At 37.6% G+C, this 21,127-nt stretch overlaps 1 long non-coding RNA gene across 3 annotated transcripts in view; it reads left to right on the forward strand.

The window, feature by feature from the left end:
• Nucleotides 1–2,377: 2,377 nt before the first annotated feature.
• The window catches only part of LOC139792276 (uncharacterized), a 77,924-nt gene continuing 59,174 nt past the window's right edge, over nt 2,378–21,127 (forward strand). For all 3 annotated transcript variants that reach the window (XR_011724201.1, XR_011724200.1, XR_011724202.1), the window contains exons 1-4: nt 2,378–2,522; nt 3,474–3,780; nt 7,027–7,120; nt 14,117–14,234. This is a non-coding gene — a long non-coding RNA (uncharacterized lncRNA). The remainder of the gene's footprint in view (nt 2,523–3,473; nt 3,781–7,026; nt 7,121–14,116; nt 14,235–21,127) is intronic.

Below are 21,127 nucleotides of genomic sequence, written 5' to 3' on the forward strand. Positions count from 1 at the left end.
AATCACTAAAAAAAAAAAAAAAAAAAAAAAAAAAAAAAAAAAAAAAAAAATTTGGAAACATTCTGGTGACCCTTACGCAGGAGGAGCAAACTGAGTAGATGACCATAATAGCCTTTTAGTTTTATAGGCCATGAATCTACGGCTTCAACTGCAGGCTTCTCTGATCCGTATTTTCTTACACCATCACTGGGCAGATCCAACCAGTGTGAAGTTAATCGGAACCAGGTGGAGCCTGTATTTTGCAGCACAAGGGAGCTTCCCTCTGAGCCTACATTGGATAAGACCAGGATTTGACCACACCAAAAGAATCAATATAGTACGAAGAGAGTGTGTCCATTATATTGATGCCTATTGGTTCTAATTATTCTAAAATATCCTGGTATTTTAGTGAGTATAAAGCACTCTCTTGAGGGGGGAAACACAGTAAATTTTTGAGCAAAGTGATTTTAACCGCCAACCCCCCCACACCTTATCAGCTCCAGAGAAATAAAAGGAAATAGAAAATTACGCACGAACAGACAGAGCACTGTTCAAGTGAGGCAGAGTACAGGAGAGAGAGCTAACTCATTTTGCCTGATTTTTTGTGCTCTTGAGAGTAGCGTAGGTCCAAAAACTTTCCTTCAACCGCAGAAGTTTCTGAATTAACATAGTTGTTAGGAGGGCCTGCAGGAGGAGGTGGAGCAACAAAGGAAAGAGAAATGCTAACGGAAAAAACACATATAAACAACATACCATATGTAAGACACTCACCATATGCCAGCCTCACTTCTTTTTTTTTTTTTTTTTTCTTTCCTCTCTCTCTAATGTGGTCCAATAATTCCAGTCATCTAGAGGGTTATTCGCACTGTCTACTTCAGGCATCTGATTTAGGTGCTTTGAATTGCAGTCACCCCCCTTCCTCCCCATTGCCGACAGCCCCCCGGCACCTCTGTCTCTCTGCCAGCTATGCAGGGAAGTACAAACACCTAGGTTTAGTTCTGAAAACTGTGCCTAAGTTAGATATCTCACTTAGCCTAAAGCTATTGTATAAATGCCACTCTTTCCTATTAAATGGAAAAAAATAAGAATAGTAATAAAAAAAAAAAAATCATTGCTATGGAAAAAATTAGTTGTTTAAATTACAGGGATATAAAAGCAGAGGAAAGTTTACAAATTCAAGGCCAGCTCCTTAGCTGGTGCAGCTCATATACTAGCATTCAAATAAACTGATTCCCATTTGCCCTGGCAAAAGTGCAGCCTTCGAGTTGGTTTGACAAACCAAGTTGGCCACCTGATTCTGCTGGGTAAAGCACACACATTTTTATAAAATACAGAAAAGAACATTTTACAATGTAAGTCCATTAAGAAAAAACCTCACAGGGGAAAAAAAAAAAAAGTTGTGTAGGAAATGGCAGCTACTGCAGTCTGCAGAAAGCACTTCTCTTATAAAAGCAGAAAAAAAGTGGTGAGAGATCAGCATCAGGCTCAATAGCCATTAAGAATAATGTATTTTTCTGAGGAAGTCTCTTACTTCCTTTCCTAAACAAATTGTCATTTAATTAAAAAAGCATTCTAAATGTTTTGCTGCCTCATATTGGCTAATAGTTTTACTATATGCTTCATTTTTACTGTCGGGTACTGCACACCGAGGTTAGCAACGCATGCAGATTTCAGCTGAGGAAAAAACAAGACATTGCATGACAGCAGAAAGGCAACTTTGCATAAATATTGTGGAAAGACAGTGAAGAGAGCAGAGGAAATTCTGCATCTTTAATGCTAATATATATCAAAATACTCGCTATACTCCTGGAACCCTTCTGTTAAAATGTCTCTAACTCTAGGGACACATTGCATGAGGTAGTTATGCACCATTTAAATGTGAAAAATGCGCACTTTGCTTGGAAAAAGATGTGTGATGTGAAGTGTTTTTAAGAATAATTGAATGATTTTGTGATTCATTAAATGCTTTTTCCTCAGCAAGCAAGTAATGGCTTTTCCACTAAGCACCCAAAGGGTGAAAAGTCACAGTTAGAAGGAGTAAAGTGTCTTTAGGAAGACAATCATTTACAGTGCTTTTTGTTTCATTCCCTATCTCTTTTCCATTCCAAAAGGAACAGAACAAAGAGGGAAGAGGAAAAAAAGTAAATGCATGTAAAATATGAAAAAGATTGTATGCTGAGCACAATATGTGGCAGTTGTCTATTCTTTAGTTTAAGAGGAAAGAGAGAAAAATTGTGGCACCTAGGGTTTATTGAATATGGCTTCACATATGTATCCCTGCTGAGACCATGGAATCATTTATTTTTTAGGAGAAGGGAAAAAAAAAAGAGTTGTTTTCATAAACCAAATATATCTCTAAGCCAAAGTGTAAAACCTAAGTTTCTTTCCTTTTTTTTTTTTTAAATTTTTTGTTTCTTTCTTTCTTTTTTTTTTTTTTCTCTCCCTTAAAAAAAATATATCTAGGGAAACAATACACACCTTGACTCCTGCAAAAAAGATCTCTGGCAAAATCACAAGACGCCTGCTTAAGTAATACCCAAAAGGTAACTGCATGCATTCCACTGGCCAGAAATAATTCACAGCACGATGAATCCACAAGAAAGTCAATAGCATATTATAACACTCTTAGGGGAGCTGTAGCTGCAAGAGTGATGTGAGGCAATGCCTTAGCATGAGCTATCACTTTATATATGTGCTGTATACATGAGCATGAATTATATTACAACATTTGACACGCTATGGCTTTTGATCTACTGTGACTTATGACCTCTGTCCTATTGTGACCTTTATGCCTAAACCTGTAGAGAATAGTTCAAACAATAGAATGTACATGGTAGATGACACTTAGATAGGATAAAAGTGTATAAGGAATATAAGCACTCACGCTCGGGGCAAAAGCTAGCAAAAAACTGCCAGAGATTAAGATACTTCCTTTGGGATAGAATATTACGAATTTTCTTGCACCTTCCTCTGAAGCATCTGGAGCCAAGGGTACTAGATTAGATGTACCATTGGTCTGATTAGGTATGGCAGTTTGAATATTTCTGGAAACATATCCTAGTGTGGAAAAATACCAGTTATATGGTTAATAGAAAGTTCTGCATAAGACAGGAAGGAATCTTCAACCTGTGATAAAATCCTTGGAAGCTTTCTGCTATAAAGCCATTTGAACTTTGTGTAGATTCTGTTTCCACCCATATCAACTATGATTTCCAGCTGATTTCAGTGGGAGCAGAATGAAAACTGCAAAGAAGCCCCATTTACTGTCTTGTGCGGAGCAGCACTCAGACCCCACAAGCAACAATTTCTTTTTTTTTTCTTTTTTTTTTTTTTTTTTTTTAATAAAACATATAATAATCCCTGTAGATCCAAGGTCTCATGAGATTTTCCAGATAGCCAGCGCTGGCACTTACTTCCCTCCACAGGAGGGAGAACACAGACTTGAACAGCTCATCTTCCTAAGCCTCTGCTGCTGCTGCTCTGTTTTTCAACAGCTCCTATCCAGTCAGCCTGTTCCAGCAGCTTCCAGCTGCAATCTTGGACTCAAAACACTGGCTTCCTGATCATCAGCTACCTGGCTCGACAGAACAGTCCAGGGACCAGGCATTCAAATGCAATTAAATTGCTCTCCAAAAGAAAGCTGGAAAGCAAGACATAGTGCTGTTGGCATGCTACGGAAAAGCAGGAAGACAAGAATCAACTGACAGTCCATGTAGCATAAGACTGGAGCCTTTGGCTAATGTGGAATTATACAGCATCTTGGAAAAAAGTATGGACAAAAAAAGCAGCCGTGGAATGAAGGTATCCATAAAGCCTTGGCTGGAAAAGTTTTCAGCCTTTTTCATTTTCTGGATACAGACACATTAGTAAAAGACTGATAAAAAGTCATATTTTTGATATTATTGTCATACCCTTAAGGCCTGAAACCCAGTATCTTTTCATGCAACAGAGAAGCTATAGTTTGTCTGTATCAGGTGTAAATGTCAATTTATTTGAGCTGATTTAAAAAGAAACAGAAAACAGTTTCTTGAATACATGGAGTTTTGCTAAAAACAAGGTTAATATAGCCCCCATTGATCAGAAAAACAAAACAAGCCACTGAAACTGTATCCAGGTCTCAGAATTTATATTCAAAAGAAATCTGTTTAAAAATCACAGGTATTTATGCTGATAACGCTAGGTCCTATCACCCTGGTTAGCCCAATTCTCAGCTCTGTGGGAATTTTGCTCTTATATCACTCCACTAAAGGGGCTGAAAACTTCAAGTTCAACCAGATTCTGCATCTGTCACCTGCATCACTACCTGCTGGACTGTAGACTGGGGAGTAGTTCTGGAGAAGGAATTTACACTGAAGAAAAAGAATTGCATAAGAGAAAGGTAATAGATTAAGCAAGGCCTAGAGATTGGCAAACCACCCTTTCTGGTAGAATATTTACACATACACAAACTATTAGTACTATCTCCTTCACACAGTGAAATATCTGACCCCGAGTTCAAACAAACCTTAGATGGTATCTGCCATCTTCTCATGCCCTCATACACTGATATTTCTGGTGTGTTGCTTTTGACATGTTTGGGCTGTGATGTGAAATGGTGTTTGAAAGGGAGATGTTGCAAATGACAAGTTGGATGGACTGACGTTTGCTGTCATTGTTTCATGACAGCTGTAGTCACAGGGAATAGATGCAAAGCTTGCTGAATTAGTCTGTCTTAAAACTAGGGAAATCAAGGCTGCAGAAGCTAGACAAAGTTTAAATAAAACTTGTTTGAGAATTTATTACATTTTTCCTGGAACATTTCTGGTTTCAGAAGTAGAACTAGATATTGTTGTGCTGGTTAAATAATACAGCAGCACTAGTGGTGAAAAAATTCAGCACCTTGAACTGAGATTCATCTATGAAACTTTAGCCATTTCTAGCCTAAATGATAATATGCAAACTTACAGCTGGAAGAAGGTCATACTCTTAAGCACAATTCACCTGGCTTGTTGCAGATCCCTACTCCATATAAGATTGAAGAACTCCCAAGGCTCACAGAATCAATCGCAGAATCAGAGAGTATTAGAGGTTGGAAGGGAACGCAAAAGATCATCAAGTCCAACCCCAGGCTCAATTTACTCAATCTCCAAAGAGCTCTTGGTAGCAGGAGGACAGGCCAGTTAAGAGGCCAGACCTCTAGATTCCAGTCAAGGAGTACCGCTGTCACAGAGTCTGCAGAAAAGACAATACTTCTTTCACTGTTACACCACCATAAAACAAATCTATAAATATCTGGATTGTCATTAGGTCCTATCGATAATCTAGCTAAGGGACTGAACAGTACTATTATCTAAATGTCTTAAAAAACACCTGGGTTGTAAAATAACAGGCTGTCAGCAGTATGCCATTCTATTTAGCATGAATTGGGACAGAGATGCATTACAGAAAGAAAGCTGACACCAGTGGAGTTTCTATTTCCCCTATGACACTGAGCACGAACCTTGCCTCCAGACCCTTTGTCTTCACACTTCTCTGACATTGTTCCTTTCCCTGTGTTCCTTTTGTCTCTCTGCTTGTCAAACTGTTCCTCAGACACCTGGGCTTTTTCTGATAGATTTCCTACCAGTGCTTTGGAACTATGCGGTTTTGATCTCACAGATGTATGAACTGAGACACAGTATTGAGTTTAAAGAAAAAAAAAAAAAATTAAAAAAAAAAGTAGTCAAAACTTAGTACATATTCAGCACAGAATCAAATGTTATAATCTGTTTCCTGGAAGTAGTTATGATGTGCAAATAGAGATTTTATTTTTTGCAAGACAAACAAGATAAAACCCCCCAAAGCCCATGACTTATTCTAATCCAATCAAAAGAATTTTTTTTGTTTTCTCTTGCCCAAAGCACACAGCATCCCAATGAAGGAAATTAGTTTATTTGCATGGATATGTAAAAGAAAAAGCTGAAGAAACAAGGGGTAGGATTCACAAAACTGAAGGACTCACAATCTTACTTCTACATGGAAACAGGGCTGCCATTTATGCTAGGCAAGAACTGTGTTTGATTCCCTTTCCATCATGTTACCAGGACTTAAGCCTGTGTTAGCCCTGTTCCATGCCTCCTCTTAAAAGTGCCTTTGTAGTGATGGACAAGAAGGCAGTTATGTGGTTACAAATATCTAGAAATAAGGGATCTGTGAAAGTGCAGGTCAATAAACTGTTTCTGTGGAAAATGAATTAAAGCTATAATAAACTGTAAAGTTAGGGGATAAATAAACTGGAACTACAACTGTAATTCCTTAAACAAATATAAGGTAAAAGATAAAGCGGAATTTTGAATTTTTTTAAGATCTTTCACTAAAATCTCAGAAGACTTGCCTTCCAAGTACCCTGACACTGCACACAGCATATATTGTCTAGGGGCTGGTGCTACACCTGAATGTAACAACCCCTGCAGTGGTGCAGCGTGGTGGAGCTCGAAGTCCTTATTACTGTGGAGCAGAGCTGGTCAAGTTCAGCTCAAGTCATCCACACAATTTTGGACATTACATGTTTTCCAAAACCCATTTATATAGGTTTATGAGTATTTTTTAATATTCTGGCTCTTTAATCACAGATTATAGGAAGTTGTTGATTTAGACTTTCCATTTTTCCTGGTCTCATTTATGTTTGAATGCTGGTAATCCAAAACTTCAGAAGTAACTTTTTGTGTAGGAGGAAGGGATGAAATCCTTTTCATCGGTATTTCTAAGAGCAGTTGAGAGAGGGTTTAAATTTTTTTTAATTAAAAAAAAAAAAAAAAAGCAGTTCTGCTTCTTTGACCAGAATAGCTGATCCTAAGCTCATATGTGGGCAAAAAGAGCAGTGCCACAAGCAACACATTTTATGCCATGCAAATGCTCACAAAATGGAGGAAGTGGAAGTGATGAATTAAGTGAGAAGCTTTTGTTATGATTCTTTAAGGTTTTAAGGGTAAAAAATTGAGAATGGATCTCCTTGGAGAGGAAGGAGAGAGAATGGTTGATCTAAAGGATGCAATCTATCATCCTAAACATTGGTGACATTTCCTTCAGCAGCTGACGGCGAAATATGTCTGGGTTTTTCAACTTGTGCTGCTGGAAGAAAGAGGGACTCTTATGCCTTCGTTTTTGAAAAGGATATGCACAAGTGAGTGAGTACAATTTGGAACAAAAGCTACTGGTAGAGTTGTGTTTAATACACTTAGCTACATAGAATTTTCTTGTGTGGATATTTTGGGAGGAAAGGAATTTTTTTGTTTTCATCTGCTCTTTTTATGTTTTTTATTTAGGATGCCTGTGATGCATTAGAAAGCATCAAGCCCATAGAAGAAATGCATGCCTTCTTGTAAATTCAACAAACTGGTATTTGCTGAAAGGAACCTCTGGATGATTTACCTTTTTCACAAAGAGAGGTGAAGAGTAGGAGAGGGGTGGGAAACAACAGATTTTTTAAATTATATTAGCACTCACTACCTGCAAAAGCATTTGTAGAGTTAACCAAATCTCCTGTGGGCATTTCAGCATAAGTCCAATACAGAAATACACCAGAAAGGAATGACTAGTTGATTGGGCTACAGGCCAATCTCAGCTACAACTGCATGGTATCATAAAACACCTTGGCCTCTTCCACAAGAAGAAACAATCAAATCTCCATGATACTTTATCCCCGAGGAATGTGGTTTTTCCAGATAATTTTAATTTTCTGAGTCACTGTTGATTTTCTTTAAGCCTATATGCAGTTTGCATTCCTGTTATGAAGGGCGACACATTAAGAAAGTACTGAGACATTCAGAAAGCAATAGGAAAAGAATGCTAAAAGCAATCACTTCCTCCAGAAGACACTCTCAGTTGCTTAGGTGTTTTAAAATTATGACAGGTTAGATTCAACCAGGAGGCTCAGGGAGCCAATCAGCACTCTCTCCTTGGTTTCCTCTTCAGTGTGGAGCTGGGGGATCCCCAGGCAGGTCCCGACAGCAGGACAGAACCACTGCTCCATTCTGTCCTCTTCAAGACTATGGCCAACAGGGAATGAATGTGGTGTCTTGTTACTGAAATTATTGCTTTAAGACTCACCACCATTCACAAGTCAGTAAAAATCCCTCCCTGTGACTTATTCTAACCACACAAATTCATCAGAAAAAAAAAAAAAAAAAAAAAAAAAAAGACCTATATATTGATACATAAAGTTGTTCTAGCAATTATTGTAATTAAGTGATTAAGAATGAGCACAGTATTATCTTGTGTTATTAGAACGTATAGTAGTAGTCCAATGCTTAAATGCTTATAAAGATTTGCATTTGTGCTGGAATAATATTAATGAATTGGGAATTAAAGAGCTCACTCAAACGTGCCTTCTCACAGTGGGCCAAATAAAGCAAAGTTGTTCAACAAGGGACTTCTATGTTAGAGACCTTGAAAATAATGACTTAACAGTATGCTAACTTGTTGAAAAGAACCTCATCAGAGGTCTGTCCAGCTATGACATGTTATGGATTTACTTTGGACTGAGTCAATGGGGTGAGGTATGCCATCGAGATGAAGGAATACAACTTGAAAGATATATATGTCTGTTTTAAGTAGGAATGTTCATTCATTAGCTCACTGCTTCATTCACTAAACTGTGCACAAACTGCTGCACAAATGAATGATTCAGTACAGATGCCTTTAATACACCACATAGCAGTAAGTAAAGAGCAAGGTACTTGCCATCATGACTCTCCTGGTGAGAAAGAAAGCAATTTCTTCATGGCTGTGCTGGGAGGCAGAAGCCTTGAAATGGAAGAATACAGGTTATGCTGGACAAAGTATTCTTTAACCAGAAAGTGATCTATGCATTCTTATGCTCATAATTTTCCCCCACACCTTGAATATTAAAATATATTTTGGGGGAACAAGTGTTAGAAGAGATGAGTTATTTTGAGGTCCAGGCTCAGCAAATCTCTCCAGAACAGCAGCTCCAGGGGCCACTGAAATAAATATACAAGCTTTCATAGTGCAAAGTATGCTAAAGTGGGTCATACAGTTTATTTCCAGATGTTCACACCCTCAGAGTGTTTTCTAATCATATAGATTAAATCCTTAAAGACTTTCTGTATGAGCCCAAATCTGCTCAGGAATGAGCAAAACTTGTGCAGAGTAATTTGCTGGGATTTAAAACCAGAACAAACAAACAAATAAATAATCAATCACATAGCCCCTGTATTTAGAAATTAAATTACTGAATTTTTACTGTTAATAAAATAATTTATTGAAGCTCACAGAAGGCATTTTTTTTTAACCCTGGAAAATTTCCAAGCTCAAGAAATATTTTAAGTAGAGGAGAAAGTCTTACGAATATTAAATACTGTCAGAAGAAGCATAAAAGGAAGACCAAGCAATGTAAATGATAAAGGCTCTCAGGTAAACAGTTGTGAAGTTGTTGCCTATTTGAAGAAGCTTTCAATTTTAACACTATCCTTTTTTTTTTTTTTTTTTTTTTTTTTAAGTCCTGAAGTGTCTCTAACTAAGAATGTTATGAAGTCATTTTGGTAGCCAGCCCAAAAAGGACATATGTGTTTTAATATACACAGGAGTATATTATCAACATGAAGCAAAGCATACAAACATATACGGGTTTGGTCAATTAAGAGGAGTCTGCCTGTTGTGGCAGAAATGAAGGAACAGTGCATTAGATACCATTATATATGGACTTGAGCCAACAGAGATGCATTTAGACCCATATGTATAGAACACAAAATGTAATGCACATTTGAAACTATGGGCCTTCCCAAAGATTACTAGATTACACTAGAGGGCTTATATTTCTAAAATTAATTCACGTGCCACCACTGCTACTAAGCACTTTCTCATCAGACCTTAACACTTTCTATTAGAGGAAAACAAACCAACAGAAGAAACCCCAAAGTCTTGATGGCTTTAGCCTTCCCTTGCAAAACTCTGGGAAACATTAAACACCCATTTAACAACAGAGTAGAATGAAGTGCCAGTGGAGAATGTGATTTAAGAAGGACAGAAGACCATAAACACACATGTGATGTATTTGTATACTTTTTTCAGTCAGACCCATCTGCACTCCAGCTCTTTTTAGAATAGCTAAAGAAAAACTCTCTGTGCCTCCTGGGCACATACAACAACCATATATAAAATCCAGTGTGTTTTGCAGTGGTCACAGTGTTTAATTTGCATACTCTATACTTAATTAAGACTCAGGAGTAAAAATTACAAAGCAAATTAGACAAAACTGTACCTAGCAAAAATTACTTGAGTTGGACAACAGAAGAAAGTTAGAGGCAGGCTCAGTATCAGAAATATGGTCTTTTCATTATCAACTATGGATGAAAATCAGCTATTTGACATAATTTTTCCTTTCAACTGTATTTTTTTGTTGTGGTAGTGGTATTTGGAGTACGTATGTGCCATACATACTCCACAACGTACTTTAATTATATTTTCTTGAATTATTTTATTGCCAGGAGATACCTTCTAATTGGACTTGCTATAGAAATTAAAGAACAGGACACAGCAATTTCTGCGTCAGCCATAATATTTGTTCTAGGCTGAGTGTCTTTCTGAGAGATATGTGACAGCTTAATTTAAGAACTGCAACAGATGGAAAACCCTGCACATTTCTGTCGGACTTTGCTCCAAACAGTAATTACTATCATTTGATATTTGTGCTCTGTTTCCAGCTCACAACAGTCAAAATTAAATTTCTAGTAGTTCCATCTTTATTATTAATTGGATAATGATGAAGTAACAAGAAACCTTAAAACTAACAATTAATTTTACAGACTTCGTTAAGTTATCTAAACAGATCTGATCAAGAACACCTTTCCCCTGAAAGATCTTACATTCTTTGATAAGGTCTCCCTGTAATCTTCAGTAAGCCAAGCTTCTTTAGTGTCTCAGTATAAGGCACATTTTGCAGACCTCATGCCTCTCTTGAAGTTTTCTTCTGAAAACTTGTCAATGTCCTCTCCAAACATAAATGTCAGAACTGGACAGAGTATTCCAGGAATGTTTTCACTGACACACACAGAGGGAACATCACCCTCTCCATCTGTATTCCCGTGCTTAGACATGAAAGCATTGCATCTGACATTTTAATCATAGCATCATTCTGGTAACTTACTTTCAAATTATTTGATTATTTTCTAAAATACGTGCTCTAGAGGCTTCAGTTCCCCTATAATAAGTGTTATGTAAATTCTTTACCCTTTGCACTCAGGTTGGGCTATGTAAAAATACCTTATTTTAATGAGTCTGTTGTAACAAGCACTCCAGATTAGTTCATCCCCTTTCCTTCCCTTTTATTCATCAAATTATTTTGTCACCTCTAAGTTTTGCTATTGAGAGTTTCACATTTTCCAGACTTTGCTAAAGACACAGAATGGCACTGGAGAAAGCATAGATCTCAACAGGACCACAGTAAAAAAAATTTTCCTCAAAAGACTATTCTACATCTGTAGAGATTTATTTACTATCTCCTTTTTCATTAGTGTTTTTTATACTGCTTACAAGGTTTTTAATTTAAAATCTCAACATTAATTAAGTCTTCTGCAATTCACCCAGCATTCTGTAATTAAAAAACTATTAGTACACTGAAATAAACTACCTTATCTTGCATCAAGGCTATTATCTGATCCTGCCAATTTGAAAAAAAAAAACCAGAATGTAGTAAAATTTGTTCAGCATTGTTCGTAGCTACTGATGGGATAAAAATTACTATTCATTAGCTTCAATGTAAGCTTCTTCCTGTCTTTTTCTAGAAAAACAGATGTGTATGAACACATCTGCCATTTGCACATCAAGTTCCATGTTTTTACTGTTCTTGCTGAGTATTTGATTTAAAACGTTACTAAGATCTCACTTTTTTATATACTGAAAATACTGTTTCTTATTCTCCTCCACCCTCTGCAGAGTTTTTAAAAAATACTTTCGTTTTCCTGTATCAATTGTCCATATTTCCTTAGAGTCAGCTTTAAACTCACTGCTGTTACTCTTGGTTGTAGTTTTGTGTATTTATATTGCTGCCTTCATTTCCTTCTCAATCAATAGCATAATCTCAGGCTGAATATATCTTTTAAGTATTGTGAAGTAGACTGTTTTTTGACTCTGAATTTAAAAAATATCTAATCAAATCTGAATTATATCCCATATTTTCATGTTTATATGTTTTCTGCCACATAGTTTTGCTCACAGTTTTTCTCAGTCTTGGGAAAACAGTTTTTTAAAAGGCAAAACATATGCATTACTAGTAAAGTATTGCCAAGGCAGATATTTGTAAACTACATATATATTTCTGATGGGAAAAAAAAAATCCTCATTCTTCTCTTCCCCAAAATACACATAAAAATAACTCTAACTGTAGAAATATCCTTGGTTAATGGTGGGATTTACTCACCAAGTTAAATTATTAATGTTTTGTTTGATTGCTTGCACTGATTTGTGCTTAGGAATGATGTAAAATAATTTAGGAGTCAGCTCCAAATGTTGGCTCATTTAGCCTGCTCTGACTCTTGATCTAGAAAATGTCCCTTATTCTCTCTGTGCCTCAACTTCCTCACAGGAAAACTGAAATAATAGTTTTCTAGTAGCAACAGATATTATGTACATGTGCACAAAAGTATGTGATGAGCAGGAAAGTATGCTGAGAAAACTATAAAAGTATGGCTGATTAAATATCAAAACCAATAAATGGCTCTGTATCCATCATAAGGTTAAGTCAAGAAACATCGTGCAACTGTGTCTAGTGTTCTTTTGTTGTTTGCATTTTGGCAAACATAATCTGGAAAGGACAGCTGTGTCTCTATTCCATTGAAAAATTCTAAACTTCTTAATTTCAAACTTAGATATTGCATAAAATCAACAGTACTAAGGATGATTTTTAATTTCCTTTCTTTCTGTATGAAGATCTCAAAACATGAGAAACTGGATTAATATATTCTACAGGATTTTTAAAGGCTGTATTAGTAGCACTGTAATTCATTTAGGCATCTGTGGATTCTTTGACTTTTCAGAGAGTGTCATTAAAAACAAGCTTGAAGTTTGTTGTCTGTGTCTTTAATTCAACCTAAGCATGTGTTAGAGTCTATGTAGACATGTGACAACCTTGCTAAATAAGCTGAAGAGCAGAAATTACTTCTTCCAAAATCAACAGTGAGCTGGGATTAGATTCTCACAAAATTAATGGTCCAGAAATAATTTATGTGCTTTGAAAAAAAAAAGATCTAATCATCTGGGGCCAAACCCACACGGTCTCTTGGAGAGCCACCAGTGGAATTGGAAGGAAAGTTGAGAGACATGGTCTTTACAGAATCACAGAAAAATGGTGACTGTAAATGGGAAATACTGTCTGCTACAAATTTGTCTTTAACTGTTTAATTGAAGTGTACATAGAACAAGGTGTTTAACCAAAACCACCAAAGATGCTTCCTCTACTGCTGCTTGAGAAATTACTTGCTCAGATTAGCTCCTATGTCATGACCTCTCTCTTTTTTTTTTTTTTTTTTTTCCTTTAGAAAGAAAGAACATTTATGGAACCTTCTGACTAATAAGCATTTCAGTTTTGAAAGGAAGATTTTGTCTAATTTTCTACCAGTTGGCACATATTTAAATTCAGATCAGTACATAAAGTTCAAACTGCTAGCCCAAACATCTTAGACCTTCCAGCTCCATTCCAGCTCAAGGTTCTGTGAAACAAAGAACTTAGAGCTTCAGTATCCACAGGTTTTGCATGTGTGTGTGTATGTAAACCTAACCAGTTTTCACAGGGTTAAAAAAAATGAGCTCATAGCATCAGAAACTTGGACACAAATATCTACACTTTCTGTTTGGCTGAAAATACCTTATTAATTTTAGTTCAGTAAAACACAACCCGGCTGTAACTTGACCCATTTTGGGTAGCTATACTTCAACTGGTGTTATGTTTTCAGTACTAAAGACTGATAACTTGATAGCTCCCCAGGGTTTGTTGGTTACAGTTTAAGTACAGAGTTGACATTACATGCTATTTTTCTGAAAATCCCAGCAGTAATATTATAGATGAGATACTGATATTTGGAGATACATTCAGTGATTAAGTTAGAGTGTGGGTATCTTCAAACATACAGCTTCATTCACTGACCTGCAATTTTATTTTCAGGTGCCTTTAATCTTATGAAAATGGGAGTGTAAAACCTAACAAAAACAGCAGTTCAGATGTATTCTTTGGGCCAAGACAAAATCAGCCTGCATTCTGTCATCCTTAGTCACAAGGAATGGTAGGTTACTCTGGAAATAGTTCTTATTATTTCAATATGAAGAAACATCACCCAATTTGTTGCTTAGAGGTTACATAATAATTTTTCATCTACATTTCTCAACATTTTTAGAAAGCATGCATAACTCATTCATTCTTGTTTTGCAGTGGAGAAGCTGGTGTAAAGTCATAGCAAATGAGTTATCCTATATTGTTCAACAAGACAAAGGGAGCAAAGAACAGAACTTAATTTATTTTTCTGACCAGATTTCAAGAGAATAGGGTAGCATTTCTTTCTGGTTATTTGACATTTCCAAAAAGCTACATTTTTAAGAAAACAGAGGCCTGCTGTATCTGGTTTTATGACTATAATTACTTAGCTCATCTGTGGATGCAAACAATGATGCTCTCTAATCACAACAAGTTCTTATTCCAAACGCAAAAGAAAAGAATTACCATAGGTAGAAAATCTATGAATCTGAATGATTTAAGCTTTCATGCAGATTAATGGAGGATTTTATTATATTTCCCAGAATTTATGTGTTTGTTTTCTCATAATAAAGGAAGTTTCTAGCTTCTGGTTGTGAAGATAGCCTTGACAATGTAAACCAACATACTTTCATCTTGTTGAGTCCTCATCCTTACCAGCTAAAACAATAGCATCAAGCAAAGTTAACTTCCCCCATTCATCTTACTGGAGTGTCAGCCTTGACGCATAATATGCATGCTTGAATACCAATGCTGTTAACCAATTCACTGCTTCTTATCACATTAGAAATAACTAGTAATTAGTTAGCAGGTTTTGACATGTTACCCCTTGAAAATGTTGAACACAATATTTATAAGAAAACTGCAATCTACTAAAATGTATTTTTCTAAAAGAAGTATCTGTAATGTTGCACACTTACATTTTTTAATGCCTTTTAAACATCGCCTGCTTCTATGTATCTAAAAGTCTCCCAAACTGTGACTCTTACAATTTCTCGTCTACCATCAACCTCTAATTGCCAGCTTGTCCTGACAGTGACTTCACTTCACTTCACATGCATGTTTAACTTTTTTGGGAGAATATTAATGGAAAAGCATTCAAAATTGGCCCAAAAGCACATGGATAGTAATTTATTCTGAACTGACTGAAACAACCAAGCAGAAATTATAAAAAATACACTAAATCCATCCTTACAGTATTGCAAGACTGAGAGAGGGGGGAGTGGGACCACACAAAACATTGCTTTCTTCCAAAACATCCCAATTAAAAATAATGCTCAGTTATTATACATCACATTTTCTCTCATGAAAGAAAACCACACTTTACTGATTGCTTCTGCAATGTGACCTGCATCCATTTTACAGCTGAAGAAACTGAGGCATTAGGCTGAAAAGGTCATTCAGAAGCAGAGCAACAGGAGAGAAAGGAAAGGATGCAAAGTCCCAGGGCAGCTCTCAGTTTATTAAATCACTCTGCCTCTGGCCAGGTGGCATCTGAAGCATGCATTGCAAACTCTGTTAACAGCTGCTGGGAAAAAGGTTTATCTGCCCTCTCACCCCCTTACCTTGAATGCCTGAATGACAGCATGAACCCAGAGCCACAGCATCAAACACAGGGGCCAAGTCTTACCTTTGCTACAAGAACATAAGCAAAACTGCTATTCCTGCTTCACCATGCTGCCAGCCTGCCAGAGGACAAGACTGGTGGAGTAAAAAGGCCTCTGAGACAAAAACACAAAGTCCCCAAGCAATGAAAATGGACTGTAACAGGAACCAAGAACTTATCACTGATTCCTCTCTCTGTATTGTTCAATGTACTTTGGTTATGACCAGAAGCAAATTACTCTAATTATTACATAGAGCAAATATCTATTTCCTGGAAATCTATGTTTCCCACTAGGGATTTTCATTTTCTTCTTACGTGCATTCATTTACTGAGCATAATTTACAGCTTTTCTCAAAACTATTTTTTCTGTTACATCTCCCTCTCTCTGCCTCTTTCTTGAAGCCTCTTTAGATCATTTTTTTTTTTAACTGGAAATGCAAGTTAACACCTAAAAACTTAGAAAAAAAATATTGTGAGTAGGCGTGATATATTCTTTACATAATGAAGTGAAAACACTTAGTATGGATGGGCATTTTTCAGAATATCTTTTCTGATATAATTCTGAGAGAACACCTAAGATGTATTTATTTAGCAATACTTGACATATATTCATTAAGAAGTCAACACAATAGCACTTAATTAAAGCCTCCATGATTTAAATTATGGAACGCTTTTAAAAAGCTAAATTCAAAAACTTTACCTACTTTCCCTGGTATTGCTATTGCACAAGGATTCTTCCCAGCTATTTTTATTCAGAAGCCACTTTTCACTTTCAAAGGAATTGTTTTGTTAATGCATTTATACCTAGAGGAGGGTGCAGAAGCTTCGGGTTGAGCAAAGAGCACGTAGGAAGGCAGGAGAGGAAGATACCAGACGGGCAGTGATCCCGAGCTGCTCACAGGCTGATGTTCAGGACAGCACATGTGGGTGCCACATGAGCAGGTGAAACTGTGATTCTACATGTGTGGAAGGGAGGATAATAATTAAGCAATCAGATGTGCTAAGTGCATCATGCTGGGACATCGCTACATTTCAGATGGGTTGAAATGTTTGAGACCAAAGCAGTAACTCTGGAAGTGTCAAGCCGTAGCTCTAGCCTTAAGATTTTTTTTTGCGTGGCCCCTGGAGCGCCGCGGTGCCAGTCGTGTCCTGACACACTGCCCAGTAATGTGCCAGAAGTGTCGCAGCCTAAAGGCGAGTGCTCGACATCTTTCAGCTGCTAAGATTCTCAGATTTTTGCTCTGGATGTGCTCCAAGGCTGCTCTCCGTGTGTCTCCACATATTGCAGCCCTTCTGAGATGCTGTCAGCGAGGTTTCCCAATGCCGCCTGATCACGGGGCCTTGCCCCTTGCTTGGCGGGCTAGGCCCAGGGCCATAGATGAGCCTGGGGCTGGGGTCAAGTCCAGAGCTGAGGCCATGGATGAAGCTGGGACCTGGGGTGAGGCTGTGGCAGGGCTGTGGCCAGGGACAGGAGAAGGGACCAGAGATGAAGCTGGGGCCGGGCTGAGCTGTGCCCTCTGCTGACTGCACTGCGGCCCAGAGCAGCGCCTGGTGCTGCTGTGAGGTGGGAGAGGTGATGGAGGGGCGTGGGGAGACTGGGCAAATCCTCATTTCACTCTGGTTTTAATTGTAGCTACTCAGTAGCTCCAAATAGGAATGCAAAGGGTCCTAATAAAGCCCGAGAAGTTCAAATCTACCCTCGTAGGGTTTTATGGCCGAAAGCTTTCATTGCACGCCAATGTGGCCCTCTGCACTCTGATGTTTTGCCTGGATGTTTTTTTTAACTATACTGTGATAGTATAATAATACTTACTGTTATTATATTCTTTTGAGGTAGAGGCTATTCTATCTGGAGAACATGGATTTAGTCTTTGCACTGGAACTGAACTCTTAACCTGATCTGCATGGAAATGCTACACCAAATAGCCATACATTTGTTCAGCTGGTTCTGGCCCTTTTTAAAGCAAAACTGGGGTAGTTTCTCAAGAAGAGATACAGCAGGAGGTCACAGAGGGCACCCGCCCCTCCGCTCCCAGGCCTTGACCTGAGGAGCACCATGGGGCCCACTTATTTCTCCTGTCCAACACACCAAGCTGCTGGAGGGACCTGTACAGTTGCACGGTAATGTCAACGTGTGGCTGTGTGTTTCCATATGGTGTTTCTACACGTGAAAGTTTGAACTGAAAACAAACAAACCCACCCTCGTTTGGATGGAAAGTCACAGCTCACACTATGGGGCTCAGCCTCCAGGACTGCTTCTCCTCCCACTGCTGCCACTGGCAGTTTTGTGGCTTTCAAAAGCTGTCTTAAATGTCTGTTTCCCTTTCCACCAGGTCTGAGGCATCTGTATTTTAAATTATAAACTCTTCTGGGTGATGATGATGTTTGTCTACACACTTGCAGAGTGTTTAGCACAACAGCCCTGATCTCTCGCATCGTTTCTAAAACCTACATACACCACTAGCATTAAATGTGCATCAGTGAGTATTTCACTCCACTGTCTTCAACTGAATACAAAGCAACTCAGAGCTTTGCCTCTCGTGAGAGAAATCTTGCATAGCATGAGCCCAAGATATTTCACAGGCCACCTGCCTTTTCTTAACCATGTGTAGAATTGACTACTATGAATCCAAATGTGTTTTACATGTCATTAATAAAGTTAACATTTCTATTAAATACTACTCCCTTCTGTGATTCTCACCCAACCTTGAGCATAATAATCAAGAAAAAAAATTTCTGTCACATTATTAAACGCTGGCATCTTTCCAGTATACGGGATTTTTTCTGTAGTTGTTTGTTTTGTTTTTTTGTTGGTTTTTTTTTTCCAAGTCAATTTATTGCAAAACAGTTGCTTTCTGTAATATCACAGATTTATCCAGAGTTTACAATGCAATCATTGCTCCTTGCTATTGGAAAAGATTTATTTAGCCAGTTTTGGCCTTCATTCCAGAAGGCTGAATGCCAAATCATTACAGTGTATCTGGTGTTCTGTTGTCAGAAAATATGATCTAGCATTAAGATACTATTCAGAGACTCTAAAAGCCAGAGAAAATAATTGTGGTAAATCAAAACCTCATAAATACTTTATAAAGTTGTTTTTAATGTCTGTCCTCATGTGTGACAAAAAAGTACCAGTTTCCATGCAACAAGAATACATGAGTTTTGAGGCTTCATTTCCTATATTGTCTAAGTTTTAAAACAATATTAAAATCTATCCCACATAGATGCAAAAGTCAGGCAGTAGTTGTCACATTATATTTTCTGGTACTACTGCATTTTAATAAGCCAAACGACAGCAAACTGCCTTTTTAGACTTAACTCCAACTTGTGTGTTTTCTTTTCTTAAAAAAAAAAAAAAAAAAAAAGAGAAAAAGAAAAAGAAAAAAAGAAAAAAGAAAAAAAGAGACTTAGAGGCTAAGAAACATATATATAGCTCTAAAGCTGAGGCCACAACCATGCAAGCACATACACACAGGCAACAGTCAATGTGGTTAAAGAAAAGCACATGCCAAAAACTTTGGAGCAGCTGGCCCCAAATTTTGGCCTCAAGACACCATGTGAAATTGAACATATGTGCAGACTAGGTCTGACTTGCTTCAGATGCTTCTGGAACACAGCAATATCTCACTGGGTAAGAAAGCTGTTTGGTCTTCCAAATTACCTATGCCAATAACTTTTTATTTCTGCACAAAAAATGCAGAACAATTTTCCTGTGTAGCACATCAGTGTGACAGATAACAGTGACTGCCAGAAGCTTGGAGATGGCAGTATATCTGGCCTGGATATTAAAATGAGTCTGTCTGGAAGCATGGGAAGCAACAGTCAGAATAATAAACTCAAGCAAAGATCATGTCCAGATCTTTCTCTGTAAATATTCTACTTAGTTGCTATCAATAATTTACCTTTTAAAGTTGTAAAGTTACATGACCTGTGGGCCAGGGAATCTGCTACCTCACATTATATTGCATACAAAGTCAGAAGCAGCGAAGCAATTCAATATGGAGAGGTGCTTTTTTTTGCAAAGAGGAAACCACAGAGGCCAGGAGGGAACACTGGGTTGAGAAAAAGGGCTGAGCTCAGGGGTAGCACTGAGTCTGACCTGACTCAGTTGCCTCTGAGCAGTTTAAACTGTGGCCATATTCCAAAGGAAGACAGAACTTATTTAAGCACTGTTATGCTTATCTGGTGGAAGAAACTGAAGGTTGTGAAATCTTGCCAAGCCCTGGTGCTCATGGTAAGCAAGAACATAGCAGTTTTGCCCAGCTGGGTTTTTTTGCTAGTAGGGAAGGAGACTCGTCTGTCTGTTCTGAGGTGACTAGTAATGTTATGAGCCTGGCTCAAAGGAAACATATTTTCATAAAAGAGGTGTTGAGCTCTTTCTGAATATTAGGAAACTTTATCAATGTCTCATGCTGAATGCTCAGAACCTGAAAATATGCAGTCTTTGATCAGTTTTGAAAATTCTGGTCATTGTATGGACCTGTTTCTGTTAAGAGTAGAGAGGACATCTCATCTAGAAACCCTAAAAGAATAAGAAATAATCTAGGGAGCACCATATACAGTGTGCTTACTTAGACCCTCCCGTCAGAGCTTTGTATCTATCTACATCATTGTCCTTTATTAATAAGTCAGCCCTTTCCTGACTCTGCAACAGTGGTCTCATTTTCAAAAATCTCCCCCAGCAGAGGTAGTAAGCCTTGACAAATCTGGAATCAAACACCAAAGTTCTAGAAGAGCTTGGTTTTGAGCTAGATATTCTAGTGCAGCATACTGCGAGTAGAATTATAAGTAGATTACTCTCTGTTTACTAGCACTGTGGAGTAAAAACTCTTCATTTGGACACTGTCTTCAGCAGTCCTTAAATGCCCTCATAGTTCGATGATAAGGCTAAAGCATAAAAGGAAACTCACTAGCAGTGAAAAGGGAAAACATGAAGCACAGGAGAAACAAAGTTTACTTCAATTAGAGTCAGCTTCTAAGAAATATAAATAAAGCTTTGTACCAACCAGAATTATTTTTTACTGAAATATCCTAGTCAACATATTACTTACATGCACTTAAATGAATCTTTGCAGTGGAAGCACACTGAAATTTCATTGCAGAACAGTCAAAATACACAACTTCTAATGCTGCTGCCTGACCAATGTTAATTTAGTTTCCTTAAACATGTGTATATATATATATATATATATTTTTATGTAAATCAAGATGTGACTTCATGCAACATTTTGGTACACAGCTCAGTCTTACTCTGAAGAAAGAATCCATGTTATATCTCCCAGGTGACCGTTCTTCTATATTGACTTCAAAATGGCATTAAT

The sequence above is a fragment of the Heliangelus exortis genome, chromosome 2 (genome assembly GCF_036169615.1).
Source record: "Heliangelus exortis chromosome 2, bHelExo1.hap1, whole genome shotgun sequence".
Taxonomy (NCBI): domain Eukaryota; kingdom Metazoa; phylum Chordata; class Aves; order Apodiformes; family Trochilidae; genus Heliangelus; species Heliangelus exortis.